Source organism: Ips typographus, linkage group LG12 (assembly GCF_016097725.1).
Source record: "Ips typographus isolate SLU linkage group LG12, UJ_Ityp_2.0, whole genome shotgun sequence".
Lineage (NCBI taxonomy): Eukaryota > Metazoa > Arthropoda > Insecta > Coleoptera > Curculionidae > Ips > Ips typographus.
Window position 1 is genome coordinate 9,161,489 of NC_138433.1, and position 18,200 is coordinate 9,179,688.

At 39.8% G+C, this 18,200-nt stretch overlaps 1 long non-coding RNA gene across 1 annotated transcript; it reads left to right on the forward strand.

The window, feature by feature from the left end:
• Positions 1–2,726: 2,726 nt before the first annotated feature.
• On the forward strand, positions 2,727–3,308 carry LOC145736637 (uncharacterized). Its single transcript, XR_014180064.1, has 2 exons — positions 2,727–3,069; positions 3,134–3,308. It is a non-coding gene; the product is annotated as an uncharacterized LOC145736637 (long non-coding RNA).
• Positions 3,309–18,200: the final 14,892 nt, after the last annotated feature.

Sequence of the window (18,200 nt, forward strand, 5' to 3'; positions counted from 1 at the left end):
AAATATAACTTATATTACTTTTAGGGAGAGAGACAAGACACATACACTTTCTTCATATCCTAGGACATTTCCCAAAAATTGGTAAATATACCTTTTCTTGTTTCTTCACTAAATGATTGACTATATCTTGTTGTAACTTTTTTACAGAATCCTGAGTTACAGAATGGTTTCATTTTCCTTTCACTTTTATTCACAACTTATTTCCATTTGTTTGTCTCCTGATCTTTCTTCATACCTCTATAATCTTTTCCGTGCATTCTTCGTAACATCTGCGACTTTTGCACAGAACTACTTGTAATTTCAGCATTTTTGTTTTCGTTAATATTTTGTGTAACGGCATCTATTTGATTTGAGTTTTCATATTGCTGTTCCTCAGAATTGGTAGAAGAAGTCACCCGAGTCAGATTCTTCATTTCCAGGTAGATGTTCATTTAGAAGCTGCTCTCCGAGTTCCACAGTATAGGTGCAATCCGATTCAAATTCCTCATTTCTTGGCAAGTATTCATCTATAAGCTGTTATCCGAGTTTCATAATAGAAGTTCTCATTTTTATGATCTTCCAGAGTTAGTATAATAATATCCGAGGTAGCGACAGTTTTATCAATATTAGCGATATCAATAATGTCCCCAACTTGAACATTATTATTTGTAATATTATTATGTTCAACATTTTCTTTGTCATTCCAAAAATCAGTCTGTGATGAGTTTAGCAGTGCATCTAAATCAATGTCTGACAATCTGTCGTTCATTACCTGAAAAAAAAAGATGATGAGAAATTTCATTCGCTGGATAAATGTTTCAACATTATTAGGTTTTAATAGCCCTAAAAACTTCCAAAAATTCTGCCTGTGCCTAGCCACTATGACTACTTGTTTCTTCTGGTCTGAGGTTTTATTCTTACCATACGAAAACCTACCTTTTATTGACAAAATGAATAATTTATAAATTTTTTAAACATTTTACAAATGTATAGTCAAAATTTTACACTTTGAGAATGACGTCAAGCAGGTGAAAAAAGACGCATGTCTAGAATTAAATCACAAATTTTAACCTACAAATGCTTTGAAAAATTAGTGCGTTCGGAAGTGACTGATGATCAAGTGTAAGTAATTATAATTAAAGACTATAAATAACTATTTATGCAACTATACCCCCTCAAAACTGTGTAAATCAAGAATCATGTTGCCAAACCAGGTGTCAAAAGCGTGTAAGTCAATATAAAATTTCATTACTTTTTTTTTCTGTATTAAACTATGCTAAATTCAAAACTAGTTAGTGCTATTCAAAAAATAGGGCTAAGATGTTTCACTAAAATACTTTATTTTAATTAACGCTTACGTAAAACAGTATAATACTTACGATTTATTACAGAACTGCGCCGGTAAACACTAATCTTATTTCATAATGGCCACTGAGGGATACCATGGAGATACATGGTTTTGGTAGCAGATATTAAAAAGGTGGTTTTGACATCTGTCTTTAGCGTCAAAACTGTTTAACTCAATAGCACAAGATTCGGAAGATAAAGGGAGTTTTGTATTCCAAGTTAAATAACGTATAAATCTTAATTTCTGAAATTTTCGGAGTGTCACGCTTTTGCATTTGAGGCGACGATATATAGATACTTATGTAGTTTTATTTACTAATAGTACATTATGTTACTAAAAATAGAAGAGGCAATTATTTTGCTGAGCGCAGAAGATTGTCTGACAGAAGCGAAGTTGAGGTCGACAGCGGTCCAAAGCTATCGCACTCTTCTCCCGTGTAACATATACTATATTTGTTTCCAAGCGTTCTTCATTTTAAATTGCCGAATATCGACGTATCTACTGTGACTACCACTGTATACATCAGCACTATAACCTCATTTATCTTTCTTCTCCTAAACATCAACCAACTTATGTCAATGTCAAGCAAACCCATTCATTGTTTCATCCAAAATGACATTATTTCTTTACTAGTACAATATTGAAATTTATTTTTGTACTAGTAACAAAATGTAGGTTACTACGCAGGAAGAACGTTTGTTTGACGCGCAAGGCATTTTAAAAATGCCAGATGCCACTAAAATCATTTAAAAAAACGTCTTATGTAATATACGATTATCCTAGAAATGCAGGATACCTTTGAAAAAGGAAGAATCAGTCAAGAATTTGTTAAAAATGTCAGAGATGTCTTTAAAGGATATTCTGGAAATGTCAGACGCCTCTAATCACTGAAAAAAATTATTTTAAAACCGTTCTAGTTCCCTTTAGGTTTATTTTGTAAATGGCGGAGACTTCTACAAACTGAAATACTAATACTAAAAATTCCAAATGGCGCCAGAATCATTTTGAAAATTTCTTTAAAAACGTCTGGAGAGTCCCAAAAATTTTTTACAATTGCCACAAGCTTCGATAATTTAAATTTGACAAAAAAGCAACAATGGCAACTGTGGGCAACAAAACTAAATAATTTCAGCTATACCTTTGGCAGCAGCGCTCATACTCAACGATGGTCAAATCAAATTGATTTTCTTGCAAACAATATTTGTTTTATTTTGGCAAGTTGGCACAAACTATGAAAATTTGTGACGTCATCCAAATTTTGTTTGACTTACTAAAGCGGCCCTCACACGCATTATCAGCAATACTGTCAGTATATAATAAAAAAATACCGATTAAAGATACTATCACATATTATTTAGTCTTGTATTTTTCGTACCTATACAAGTCACCATTACCTTAAACGAATTGTCACCTCTGAAAGTGACATTTACAAAACAAGTCAAAACATCTGAATAAAATGGACCAAATTTTTAGTGCTAAAATCATCAAAATGCCACACCACGAACTCTAAATCATCGTGCTGTAAACTGAGAAACATTAAGAAGATTCAGTTCAAAATTAAGCCGGCTAATAGAAAAACTCAAAGTGGCTACCATCAAGCAAATTCCAACAACCGCACGAACACTGAATTCCAACAACACGCTCGTAAAGAAATAAGACGAACACAAAAGAAAATTGAACATAATAAACAACATAAGGACATTGTTAAATTTTTTCCCGAAGAAAGATTTGTGCCAGCTGAGGTAATCGGCAATTGAAGCCAGACATTTTTTGTATAAATATAAGTTTTTTATAAACTTTTTGCAGATCAATCACCCATGTGACCACCCCTCAACCATGTTGATACTTATAATGAGAATATTATCAGTCATTTACGTTTATTTACAGACACAAAACAGCATTTACATGTCAGATTAAAGTTACGTAACAACAACTTATATACATTTAACTTATCCTAATAAAAATAAAGGTTATAAAGTTATCGAATGTTGACAGAATCCATAAAAATCGGAGAGCATCTTTCTTGGCACTTGACTATTTGATTTCCTTTTATAATTGAAAATTATAAGAAGAAACAGGTAATCCAACCAAGTTGCGCCCATTTTCGATAACGGAATCGACAATCAAGAGCAACGAAAACGGATTCGACAACATCGATATCAACATAAACGACAACGATCAAATGCAATTTTTGATGACGGATCTGAGTGTTCGAGACGTTTCGAACGAATCTTCAATAACAGAAAACAAAAAGCAAAATTTAAAACCGCTATATCAAATTTATTGCTTGTTCAACATGGGATCCGTCAGGGAATTGTTTTAGGTCCCTAACTTTTTCTGATCTATATAAATAATATAGTGCGGGTCGTCAAGAATTGTAATGTTAAAGTGTTGTAAGAAAACGATGTTTTTTTTTATTGTTTATTCATTCTCTTAAGTCGGCTTAAAATACTTTTATTTTGTTTACTTACACATTTTTGTATATAAGTTGCATGTAGCCATCGCTATTTTTTTAGTAATAATTGATAGTACACACTAACCACACCAAACTATTCATAAGTTCCTACTCTGTTAAATTTACAGAACATTATACCGGCTTTGATGCATGCTCTTTCATTTTTTAATTACTTTTAAGTTTGTAGTGACTTATTCACTTAATTATTTACTTTTGCATTTACGCCATTAACAATGATTAATCACCATTAATAATATACTAACACCCGCCCGCAATGTTGTGGAAGTAAATTTAGCGAAATAAAAGTCTGTTATAAACAACGACATGAATAATTTATTCCAATGGCTAAGTAAGAACAATCTAAGTTCTGTGTGTTCGGAACTAAATATAGATCAAAATATCTGGGCCTTGTTCGGAAATTAAATACGAACCAAAAATCAAGTGTTGGATCAAAATTTAAATTGTTTTTCCCATGCAGACTACGTCACTCCGAAGTACTACAAAAAGGTTGGATTTATCGCTATGGTTGGAAGACAACTGTCACTAGCTACAGGTTTAATGCTGTATAACAACATACCGGTAACACATATTTACATCTGCTCTACTAATTTGTATAACCCACCTAAATCTCGAGACTGTTGTTCGGGCTTTAAAACACCGATGTGACCCGGGGTGCTCTAAAGGACGCCGACTAAATAAATGTATCAAGAGAATTCTCCATCTCTCGGTGCATACGTCGGACTATGCGATCCACGCGGAGTGAGAGATGGAGGTTTGGATGTGCCGGATTTGAGGAGGGTAATATCTCAGTGGCTCTTGGCTCTTTTCTTAAAAGGAGGTAGTTTTTAGGTATCAACAAACCTTTTCTGTGTGGTGAGACAGAAGACCCAAATAGCAAGAAATAAATAAGAGAAACTTCTGGCTCGCTTAAATAGGATCCTGAATATCGTAGAGGATCCAGTCGTCTCGAGAGCTGTGGGCTCAGACGTGTTTAAGGGTAATATAGAACGCATTTCAAAATTAGTGGGCAATTGTCCAGCGTCCCAAGTATGGAGGAAGCTGGGTCTTATTCTCGTTGTCTGGAAAGAGCGGCAAGCAAGGAGAGAGGAGGTCGGATAGCCAAGCCCAATGGCTGGTCACGACGAGACTACGTAAGAGCGGTGCAGCTTCACACCAACAACCTTCCGTCAAGGTTTACCATACTCACGGCTCCTGAAGTATCGTGTCTCGAACTCGAGAGCATTCTGCATATTATGCAAAATTGCTCCGTTGTGCACAGTGAGAGTGTACACCGTCACAACAAATTGCTGAAAAGATCATCATCAAAAAAAAAAAACACGAGAGAGCTAAAGGATGAGGATGATGGACGATGCAAGAAGGCTGTGCACGCGAGAGCTTCAGAGAGGCAGCTGCGTCGCAACAGCGCGGCCGGAACTTGGTGATAGAGCCATTAACGGTCGCGCCAGGATCATATTGCCCAGAAGTAACGTCAGGCCAAAGCTCGACATTAAGTGACCGCTGAAAGCAACTTCTTCATCGGACATTTATGAGCAGAGTATAATACACAGGCGGACTAACACACAACATCAGGTCTCCTCACACTAGCGCCCTCTCACGAGACTCAAGGGACGAGGAGTGCCGGATCGCAGTTCCACATACTGCTACGTCCGGTTAACAAATTTAAGTGATTACTCGGTCAGTCGATGTCAGTTTATCGCTGATTCTACCACAGCAGTTGGCTGTTCACCAGAAAAGGCCGTAATATTATCCTGTAGCCTTAGCTTGCTTTTTTACTAACATCTTTAATGCAAAGAATACATAAAAAAGACACCAAACAAGCAGGATGCATTGAAAATGCACCACAAACCGTGGGTTTATTTCACTAATACATTACACTATTAAAGTCCAATTTATAAACCAGAAGGAACAATACGATGAACGTAACAGCGATTTGATTCTGAAGCGGTCATGAGTTATACGTAAGCCTATTTATGACTAAAAATTTACTGGAGGCACAAGGAAGAGTAGTTCATCTGCACGATCTTAACCCTGGAATGCTACTTGGGGTACACTCGTACCCCAGCCTTATCTAAATATCCTGCTAGTGGAAAACAGATGGCGCTTTGGTCATGACCTTCTGAGTAGTTTCATTTTACGGGTCGGTTGTTTATGCGTGATATTCGTGCAGCGTGTTTGTGTGCTTATTTAGGAGATATTTGTTATCCGGGGTACAGGTGTACCCCAGCGTAGCATATCTGCTCGTGTTTCCATGTAAGTATTTATTTTTGCTAATTTACTATTATCAATATAAGTTCTTGAATTACATTGTTTTCTAGTTGAATATAATTTTTTAGAATACCTACACATAAAATGGCTTCTCTAAATAAGTATTTTAGAAAAAACTGGTACTTGATTTAGTGAAACCTCAAATGCAACATCGCTTGGAAACTCTGACTTTGTGCGGAATGATATAAAAACCGTTTTTGTTAAATAAATCAAATATTTGGAATACTATTCTAGGTGGTTTTTCTGTTATATACCTAATTTTTTTCAAATAAGTTATTTATATTTAATTTTGTATTTGGGGTACGCCTGTACCCCATGTAGCAGATTGAGTTCTGAAAATAAGGGTAGCAATCCAGGGTTAAACTAGTATCACTAATATCAAGAGTGACTTCCTAAATTGTGAACGACAGTAGCTGCAGCAGTCCGTAGACGCCATAATACAAGAACACGAGCATAAAGAAAATATTTGTCTAACATAATTCGGAACCAGCATCTAAAACTGGAAGATACCAAAAAAATAAATAATAAGCAAAAATATGACCGAACTAAATGAGATCCATAAAACACTAAGAGAACAAATTAAGAAACAAAGCAAGACTGCGACCTAAAATTCCAAACGCCGCAAACGCACACAAGACTTAAGTTAACATTACTTGTCAACAGTGCAAAAAATGGTTTGCAAATTTCACCACAAAAAAATAATTTATTATTAATATATAAAATATTGATATATAAAACTTGATTTATTTTATTATTAATATATAAAACTTGATTTATATAAATGACCTCCCGACGCTGAATATTCGGGGTACATTCACACTTTTTGCCGACGATACGACTCTCCTTTGGCATGCGAGAACGGGTGGAGGCCTCAGGGAGATGATAGCCTTGGATCTTCCAAGGGTTAAGGGATGGTGTGATGCAAATTCCCTTTGCTTAAACATCACCAAAACAAATATACTCACATTTGGTTGTGATTTGGAAGAGTTACATATTGGCGATCGGCATATTGAAAGCAGGTCGGTCACGAAGTTTCTGGGTCTTACCATTGACGATAAGCTTAAGTTCGGGAACCATATTTCTCAGTTAAGATCTAAGTTGGCGTCGGGTTGTTATGCCGTTAGGGTGGTCTCGGGCGAGTTGGGGACTGAGACCGCTAGGATGGTGTATTTCTCACTTTTCGAGTCGCATCTGCGCTATGGTGTAGCGTTTTGGGGATTTTGTTCTCGACAGCTGTTTAACTCAATTTTTGTCATACAGAAGAGAGCGCTCCGGTTCATGTGCCGTGTGAGAGCTAGGGAGCATTGTAGACCACTGTTTGTTAAGCATGGAATACTGACATTGACATCTTTGTTGGTCCTCGAGACGGTGTGTCAGATTCACAAGACAGCTGGTGATAGAATTTCTGATTGCTCACATAATACGAGGTTGAGTGAGGAACAGCGTTTGCGCCTGCCTATACCCCGGTCGACTCTTTTCAGGGGATCGGTCGTGTATGAGGGCCTCAAGATCTATAACCATCTGGGCAGAGAATATAGGCTAATGCCATACCCACAATTTCGAAGGGGGGTTAAGAGTTTTCTATTAACAAAGTCTTATTACAGCCTGGAAGAGTATTATAGTGATAGTCTTTAATGTCTTTGTATTTATTTAGTTCTTTAGTGTCTTTGTGTTTTTTTTTTTTTTTAGTTAACTTGTATTTGTTTAGCTTTGTACACAAGAACCCTGTTCTTTTTACAATAAAGCGTATTTTGATTTGATTTATGTTCAAAATGTTTATACCGTTAAACATTTTTCAGTTTTTCAAATAGTGGTTTTAAAATTGAAATTTTATTTTTTTGTTCAAAGCTTGTATGTCATGTCAATTTAAAATCAATAAAATTCCTGCTACTTAAAAAAGGTAATTATTATCATCATCGTTATTGCCAAAACCTCTTTCGCTTGGTTAATAACTAATAATTACAAAGAAAAGTCGTAAAAACTATTATCGGCATGTGAGTTTATGTACTTTTTATTTAAAGATACCGTAAGTGTTAAAACTACTAACACTTATCCTTTTATTCATTTCAGTTATGGACTGTGACCTAAAAAGAAAATATTGTAACATCACACGACAAACAATTGAAGTTCATTTATTAGTTTGTCAACAGTGTCAATTTAAAAAAGAAGGTTAAATAAAAAGGTTTAGTAGTAAAACCAATTATAACAAATGAAATGAATTCCCGTTGTCAGGTATGCTGATCGGAACACAAAGTGAGCCGGATGAAGACTGTTAAAACAATAATTATAAAAACTCAAATACATTATCTTAATTAATTTACTTTAGCAATTGCTCAAAATGAGGACTATATAACCTCATTGATTCAGTGTTAAAAAAACACATTAAATGTAGCAAAATCTCGGAAACGGTAAAAAATAGACGTAAAGTCGTATTAATAAAAAATGGTATAGGCAGAAAGACCGTAATGGTCGATAGCCGTTTTTTCTTGTTGGAAAATAAAGATTGTTTATATATATATATATATATATGAAAAATGGTTAGAAACAGATTGCGATTCTAACTTTATAAGAATATACCTACAGGATTTTTTATTTAAAATAAAAAGGGTGATGTGATGATACTTTTTAATACAAGCGGCAAAGTAGCAATGATGAAACTATTTTAGATCGTTAGTAGAAGTCCAAAAATATATTAACCAATGCCAGATAGATACTAAGAACAATTTTTTAGGGTTCAGCAAAATTTCTTTCAAGCGTAGCAAATTTTAAAATCTCTAAAGAACACATTTATTTTTTTACCCGAACTTATCTTATCTGTTGCTTCACCATTTGATATTGTTACACTTTACGGCGTTCTTTTAGAGACGTGAGACTTTGAATAAACTCAAAAAACTTTATTCAATAATTACACAACAATTTACAACACTAGAAATCAGTTTTAAACCACTAAAGTCTTACCAGTTGTCACTACTTCGCTCTTTTGCTTCGCTTCGCACCGCTGTAATTCCACAACTCGTTCACTACTGAACTGAACTCTCCGTCCGCTCGGCAGAAAGTGAAAGTCTAAAATGTCCTTCTTAAACGACCACTAAACGTTTATGAAGTCGCGAATGCTCTAGCCAACATTTCCTTAATGATACCGGGATGTGTCCATAAGTAGATGTTTGGGGACTTGTAGTTCACATGGTTATATGGATAACTCCCTTATTTTTAGCCCTAGAGGGTGGAAACTTCGTATTAGGGGGTAAGCTTTGGACTCCCCTGGGAGCCAAGTTGTTCACTTTTTCCTTAAATTTAGGGAAATCCTATATGGTGACCCCTAGTTTTTCCCTAAATTTCAGGAAATCTTTATCTGGTTTTGTGGCCTTTGTAACAGTGCCCCCCTCTTTAAAAGCTCCCGGATAGCGTCATTCTGAATGGACTTAGTCTCTCCACATGAACTACCTTCGGTTTGGATCGTGATGACAGTAGAGTTCGGTAGACTAGGTTTATTTTCTTCACTATCTTGTATGGTCCTTCCCAGGGTCGTTGCAATTTTTGACTTCAATGTTTCTCCTAGATTAATACAGCCATTCCTTATAACCGGCAACAGCTGGCCTATGGTCTAATCTAATCTTCATTCGGTCGTTGTTTAGTTTAAACTTATCTCTCTCAAATTAATGAATTGTACTTGATTGCTTCTTTAATGAACACCGGTCACACCGTTTAAACCATTCCTTAATTCAGTAAAATCGATCTCTTATTCTAGCCAAAGTCTGGTTTACTCCAAAGTGTCCTCCTTCCCGACTGTCATGTAGTTCTCGCAGCACACTATCTTTGCAGGAATTGGGCACTATTGTTTGGTAAACAGAGCGTTTGTAGTCTGGACCCATTTGCGAGTAATTAAGTTATCTCGCAGTCGAAGCGAATTCCACTGCAACCAGTAACCAGTTCATATCTGGAAATCTGTTGCCAATCTGGTAACAAATTCTTCTTCAACCATTTTCTGATTACTTTCAAATTAGGGTCTGAGTGTAGACCATTTATTATGTCCTTTTTAGAAACGCTGTTATTCACTGCAGTTCTCTTTGTAGCTTCTTTGTCTATCACTTCCGCGATTTGATCAATACTCTAAACATCATGAATTTTTCCGTTCCGGTGCCGTAAGTCACAATGAAAAGCTTGACGTTTCTCTACATATCGCGGTAATCGTCCTTCTGGATTCTTAATTTTCTGATCCAGCGGAATATGTACTTATCAATAATTATAAATCGAAAGTACGGTTTGTACTACGAATTTTCTGTTTAAACTATTAATAACTAAAATTAATTAATATAAATAACTGAAATTAACGAGAGTTAGTCAATACATACAGTCCTTTAACCAGGTCATTAGATTAGTTGCTGTTGTAATTATTGCGCTTATATTTGGAAGACTCTAACGCAACTAAGGGAGTTGCTTTTAATAACTCTTTATCCACGCGGTACTATAATAAGCATTTGTTAGGGCATACAATGGGAGTTTTTTGTTTTTTTGGTCTACAGCAATGGGAGGGTAAAAAGCAGTAGTCTTGTTTAACCCGCTTATCTGAAACCATTCTACCTGTCATTTATAATGGCGCGTCGAACAACAGGTCAAAGAAATTAAGGCTGACCTGAACTTGTTGAAAGAGCTGACTAAACGCCGGCAACGCATTATCGAAAAAGAAGAAGACCGCTTGACCAGGCAACGCGAGGAGTATCTTCAACTGTTGGGGCAGTTGCGGGCGACGGATGACGCTACGAGAGGCGTTCTAACCGTACTATGTTCGGCGAAGACACGTCTCTTCAGCGCCCGAAACCACTGAACAAATTATTTTCATTCAAAAAATAATTTATTCAGTCGTTGATCGTGTTGTCTCGTCGATCGGCAAAAAACGGCTTTTTTAAAAGCCACAAAACAAATATATAAAAGAAAATTCGTTTTCAATAACAATACAACCCATAACAGCAAGGAATCTAACGGGTGCGAAAATTTAACGCGGGGAAAATTAAGGGGACGTACAAATGTAACTGGACATTGAAATGCAAATATAACTGAAAATGTAACGGGTCCTTGATTCGTCATTCACTACGTCGCTTAAGGCTAATTCGGTTCTCGCTTCGATTTTCGTCGACTGTACCTACTGCAGGCCGAAATCTAAGCGCGCCGAGTTTTGTTCGACCCGGCTGGCCACTATCGGTCCGTTCGGTGCACAAATTTTTTTCAGACATGAGCTAGAATTGTGACGGAACGTAGAAAGGTAACGCTAGGGGGAACTGTAACGGCACGTAGAAAGGTAACGTAAGGTTATGCGGGTAAATAGCGGGACTAACTATAACTCTCTTAATAGCATCACGACAACAGAGTTAGGAATACAAGGGGACGTGGAAATATAACGCGACGTTGAACTGTAACAGTCTGGGCATGCGCAGTAGGTTCCACCGCTGCGCAGTTGTATGCATTTTGTTATTGAGGTTAAGGAGAATCGATCATAAGTGTCAGCTGGTTTTTGACGGTTTTCGTCATGCGCAGTATGTCCTGCTTATGCGCAGTGGTGTAGATTACGTTACGGACATTGAGTAGCAGCGTTTGGGGGGGTCAGTTTGTTTTTTGTATATTTGGGCATGCGCAGTAGGTTCCACCGCTGCGCAGTTGTATACATTTTGTTCTTGGGGTCATTAGGAATAGGGTCCGCGCGTCATTAGGTTTCTTTTCGTTTTTGACATGCGCAGTAGGTTTTACCTCTGCGCAGTTGTATACATTTGGTTCTTTGGGCCATTAGGAATAGGTTCCGGGGGTCATTAGGTTTTTGTTCAGTTTTGACATGCGCAGTAGGTTTTACATCTGCGCAGTGGGCTAAATATTGTTACGGGGGTCAAGGGGGATACACTGGAAGGTTCATTGGGTTTTTTGAGAATTTGGACATGCGCAGTAGGTTTTACCTATGCGCAGTGCGTTGTAAAGGGCTAATGGGGTTACTGGGAACTGAATAAGACAGTAATTGGATTTTTTGTCGTTTTGCGCGTGCGCAGTAGTTTTAACTCTGCGCAGTGGGGGGAAAGCGGACTGGGCGAACACTTGAAACCGGCAGGTAACAAAGGTTAGTCATTTCGGTAAAAAGTTTGTAAAGTCGTGGTATATACATAGTTAGGAACAAGTAGGAATGTCTTCTGATGAAGAGGGGGAGTTTTCCCCGCCGGGAAAAGCGCTTAGAGATAGAGTAAGAAATGGTTTACAAAGGGAACAGCTGGAAGATGTGATGGCCGAGGCCACCTTCGTGGAACTGGTTGGGTTGATATCGGGAAAGATTAGCGAGATCTCAAATGCAAAAACCAGGCTCACTCGGTACGAGGGGACGGTGATTAATATGGTCTTGGTTGAGGTTCTCCTCAGGCATGGATGTATGGAAAAAAGGGTGCTAGAATTAGCAAAGGATAGCGAGAAAGATAGGGAGGACATGGAAATAATGCGTAAGGTCTATGATAGGGACATTGGTAAACTGGAGAAGGAGCTCGAGAAAAGAGAACTGGAGCTGGAAGAATTTAGGAATAAGGGGAGTGTGGGGTTCGACGTGGACAAGTTGGGTAAATTGTTGGAGGAATTTCAGGGGAAAATGGAGTTATTGGGGCGGGTAGAGGGGGAAAACGAAGATAGGGTAAGTGTAGCAAGGGTAGGGAAAGGGGTTAAGCAAATTAGGGGGGTGACTAAGGGGCAAGAGATAGAGGAGTTAAAGATATTAACAGTTAGGGATACATCTGGAGACGAGGAGTCAAGTGTGGGAGGGTACAGGGTTGAAGTTAACCAAGGGTGGAGCAAAGTGGAGAGAAAGAAAACTTTTGCAGAGGCGTTGGGTAGAGAAAAAAGAGAAAATGTGGAAACAAAAGTAGGTTGGAAAATGCCGCCAAAAGGGGGAGAAGTAAAATGGTCCTTAGCAGTAGAAAGGGTAGGAAAAAAAGGGCAGGAACTAGTAAGGGAGGTCAAAGATTTGATTAAGGAAGCAGGGGTATCGGTTGTCAGGGGGGTTAGGGAGGTGAAGGAGGGGAAGGTTGTAGTAACTTTTGAGAGTAATAAGGATATGGAGAAGGCAAAACAGGTTCTACAAGGAAAGAGGGAAGTTAGGGTTGGGGAAAACGGGGCAATAAACCCCAAATTGAAGATTACTGGGGTGGAAAAGGGTTTTAAGGACGAAGAGATATTAGAGGCTATGTACGGGGAAAATAAGGATTTGTGGGGGGAAAGAGAGTATGAGGAGTGTATGAGAGGGGCAAGGGTACTCTTTAGGAGACCCTGCAGGAGGGAGGGAGTAGAAAACGTGGTGGTGGAGCTAAGAGGGGAAACCTTCAGGCTCCTCATCACGAAAGGAAGAGTTACGATGGGTATGATAGGGTATTCCGTGGAAGAATTTGCTGACCTGGCAGTGTGCTATAGGTGCAGCAAGTTCGGCCACACGGGTGTAAGGTGCATGGAGAGTAAATGTTGTAATAAATGTGGGGGTGCGCATGAGGTTAGGGATTGTAAGGAAACGGGGGATTGGGATTGTCCAAACTGTAGGAGAATGGGAGTTTTTAGAGGGGACAGATGCCACAGGGCGTCGGATAGAAGGTGTCCTGTGTATAGGAGTAAGGTAGACTTGAAGGTACGAAACACGAACTACGATTAGGGAGGGGAGAGAAAGGGTTTCGGAGAGTCTGGGGGCGAGTGGATGGGAGAGGTTGAAAGGGTGAGGAGAGCCGGGTATCGTGGATCTGGGGTGAGACGACGAGGGTGGTCTGATAGGCGTAGGCTGTTGAAAATATGTACAAAACTGTATAGGTTAAGATAGGTATAAGAATTGATTATGTTAATATTATATAGGTCATATGTACACACGGAAAACGGCCAGAAAAAGAGATAAAAATCGTTGCAAAAATGGGAAAGGACTAGCTATTTGTTTGATCTGTTGAACATATGTATAGGACTGTAGAGGTTAAGCTAGGTGTAAGATTTGTATAAGCTTTGTATAGGTTAAGATTATTTTAGTGATATGTACAATATGGGAAAAAGAAAAAAAAAAAAAAGAGATAGAGTCTTATGTTGTTAAAAGGGGAAAAAAAAGAAAACAGGAAAAAAAAAAAAAGCGGGGGTAAGAAAAAGAGAGAGAAAAAAAAAAAAAAAAAAAAAAAAAACACAAGTAAAAAAAAAAAAAAAAGAGGGGGAAAAATAACAGAGAAAGAGCGGAAAAAAAGAAGACAAAAAGAAGGAAAGAAGGGAAAAAAGATAAAAAAGAGAAAGAGGAAAAAAGGAAAAAGAAACAGGGTTTAGCTTTCCCCGGGAATTTTAGGTGAAGCGGAGGCTGGTGGGTTCCCTTGAGAGTGGTTTTGTGTGATGGTGGGTAACGGAATAGGCTTAAGCCCTAATAAGGGTCAGGAAGCGACAGCTCGCGGTATGTAACAGGGCCGAACAATTACAGACTATATTAGAATTAGCGTATATTTAGGGTAGTAGAATAATTTCGAATTTACATATAAACTAGCTGAAAAAAAAAATTCAATGTTAAAGACAGTACAACAGTCAGCAGGGTGATGGGCGAGATTCTCCTTTGATATGGGAGAATGGACAGGAAGGTTTTAGGTTTACAAAAAGACTGCGAAAAGGAAAGGGAAAAACAGGAATTGATTAGGGACATTTATGATAAGGAATTAGAAAAGAGAGATAGGGCACTAGAAAAGAGGGAAAGTGAACCGATACGTCAGGGGATGGAGGGGCGTGGGCGGAAGACAGGGAGAGGAAAGAGGGGGGGGGGGAATAGACAAGGGTCCAGAGGAAAAAAACCTATGCGGAGACGCTGGGGAAGGGAGCAAATAAAGGGAGGGGAAACAAAGAGGGGTGGAAAACTCCACCAAAGAGGAAAATTGAGAGGTATGAGCTCACCATAGAAAGGGAAGGGAAAAAGGGGCAAGAGCTAGTGAGGGAAGTGAAAAGCATGATAAGCGGGGCGGGAGTATCGGTGGTCAAAAGCGTGAAGGTGGTTAGAGAGGGCAGAGTAATGGCGGTCTTTGACAATGACACGGAAAAGGAAAGGGTAAGAGCCAACTTGCAGGGTAGGGCAGAGGTGAGGGTTAATGAGAGTAGGGGGGTTAACCCGAAACTTAAAATAACGGGGGTTGAAAAAGGACTAAAGGATGAGGAAATCATAATGGCCCTCTACGAGGAAAATGCGGAACTGTGGGAAGGGAGAGAGTATGGGGACTGTATGAATGGGGCAAGGGTCCTCTTCAGGAGGCCTTGCAGGCGAGAGGTGTTTGAGAATGTGGTTGTAGAACTAAAAGGGGACCCTTTTAGACGCTTAGTCAAGAAAGAGAGAGTGACGGTGAGTATGATGGTGTATGTGGTCGAGGAGTTTGCGGATATGGCGGTGTGCTACAGGTGTAGCAAATTTGGCCACACTGGCGCCCTATGTACGGATGGGAGGTGTTGCAACAGGTGCGGCGGGGATCATGAGGTTAGGGAGTGTTTGGTGAAGGATGAGTGGGACTGCCCAAATTGCAAGAAGGTTGGTGTGGCAAGGAAGGAGAAGTGCCTCTGACAAGAAATGTCCCGTGTGTAGGCGGAAAATTGAACAGAGGTTGCAGAACACTAATTACCACTAATGGCGGGCTTTCTTCAGACAAATTTGGGCAGGGGAGAGGGGGGAGTGGATGTGGTTTTGCTTTCGGAACCGTTCAAACGCGAGGCGGAGTGGAAGGGGTTTAAGAGGTTTGGCAAACCAAATGCTAAATCGGTCATATGGGTGAGAGAGAGTCTTAGATAAAGAGGTGAGAGTGGTTGGTGTGTACGACGAGCCAACGGTAGGCAGTCGTACAAACCATAGAATGAGAGAGAGGGAGAGAATGTGGAGGAGAGTTAAAGAACCCATGCTTCTGGTTGGGGACTTTAACGCCAAAAACCAAGCATGGGGAGGAGAGACGACGGATGAAAGGGGAGAAGAACTTATGGAGATGGCAGTTTTGTATGAATGGGAGCACGCAAACGATCGGAACCAGGGTCCGACGTTCGAGAGCGCGAATGGCAGTTGGGTGGATGTGACGTGGGCAAGAGATTTTGAGATAGGGGAATGGAAGGTGAGAGACACGGAAACTCTAAGTGATCACAAATACGTGACATTTGGAGGGAAAGAGGGTGAATGGGAGTATGACTTTAATTCGACGGATTGGGAACGGTTTCGGTTAAGTATCTGAGTGGGTTTAGGTGGGGAAATATCGAGGCCGTGGAAGATCTCGAGGAGGAAGCCGGAAGGATGCAACACTTTTGCAAGGATGCGTGTAAGTTGATTAAAAGGAAAAGGATGATTGGGAGAGCCGCTAACAGTTGGTGGGACGACGACTTGAGCGGCAGAAAGAGAGAAGTGGAGAGAATGAGGAGACAGTATCAGGGTAGTAGGGGGAGTGTGAATGAGGGAGTTATGAAACGCGAATATTACGCAAAACGGAAAGAACTACAGAGGGCCATTATGATAAAAAAGAGGGAAAAGAGAAGGGAGCAGATAGAGAAGTTGACCACCGACAACTCGTGGGACAGAGTGTGGGAGTTAATAAATAAATGGGGGGTTCGCAGGGGGGAGTCCGCACTTAGGACTAGGGACGGTAGGGAGATAGGGACAGGGGAAGAGTGGGTTAGAGAGATGATTGAGAAATATCACCCGGATCTGACTCTGGATGAGAATGGGAAACCTACCAACGTACGAGAAAAAAGGGGAGGGCCAACGTCAACTTCGACGTTGACCTCAGGGTGGAAGAACTGGAAGGGGTGATTGCCGGTTTGAAAAGGAAAAAGGCGTATGGGGACGATAGGATCCCCAACAAGTGCGTGAAGCATGTCTGGGAAGTCTGGAGAGAGGGAATGATGAGAGTGTATGGGGCGTGTTTATCAAGGGGAGTTTTTCCGCAGGTGTGGAAGGTGGTTAGGGTCAGGTGGCTGCCAAAGAAGAGCGGAGGGCACAGTCCAATCAGTCTGTTACCGACGCTCGGTAAGTTGCTTGACCGGCTGGTCAACGCCAGGATAGTCAACTGGTATGAAGGGGCGGGCTGTCTCAATGAGAGGCAGTTCGGTTTCCGGAGGTCTAGAGATACATTAATGGCAATAGAGAGGATGAGAGAGAAATTGAGGGAACACAAGGAGGCAAACTGGCACGTACTGGTGGTCACGCTGGACCTGAAGAACGCCTTCAACATTGCGTGGCCACCGTACTTTGACCAGAGGATGGAAGAGGATGGAGTGCCGGGGCTCCTCAGGGAGATAGCCTGGCACTTCTTGAATGAAAGGGTAGCGCCTTGTGCAACTTTCTGTTATTCCCGGAGTGACTAGCTGGCATCCCGTTTTAATTGACTTGGTTCAACATATTTAAACGTTTTTTCACTGGGTGGGTTACCCATCGCAAACCCAGAAGGGCAGAAGTTATTAATTTTCCGATTGGCGCGTGTTAGCGTGCACGGTCCGAGGTGTTTGTAGCGGTGACTCGTGTCTTGGCGGAGTGACCGTCGGACTCGCCCGTTACCTTTAATTCAACGAAAGCACGAAAGCACGATGAGCGTCCCTCGGCGTAACACGCACCCCTATAATACGCGACAAAACCCATCGAGAAACCTTACAGCGTACACCCCTAGCTACTATACCCAAAAACCGCATTCAGGAGTTGAGATACCCTGAAGAAGACGACACGCCCCCTCATCAAGAGGAAGTGCCACGCCCTTTGGCTATGTCACAACCGTCGTCGATGCCGCGTCAATGGCTCAATGTGTATACCGTTCAGTGTGAAGACGTAAATGAGCAATGGCGAGTCTTTATGTTCAAATTTAATGGTATGTTTAATCAACACTTTCCAAAAAGGATATTTAATAGCGGATATAAATATTAAACAAGTGTCAATATCTAAATAAAGTTGAAGTAATTAAGAGTAAAGAGAAGCGAAACAACTTGCTTATGTCGTCTAAATATAGACATAAAATATCTATTATAAACAAAAATATAACAATACCAAAAAGAACAGGATAACTTACTGGTTTCTCAAAGAATTCAATCATATACTAACTTAGAAATGTAGCCTATTAATAAAAGCAAGCGCACATGTCATGAGATTCTGTATTGTAATTGCAG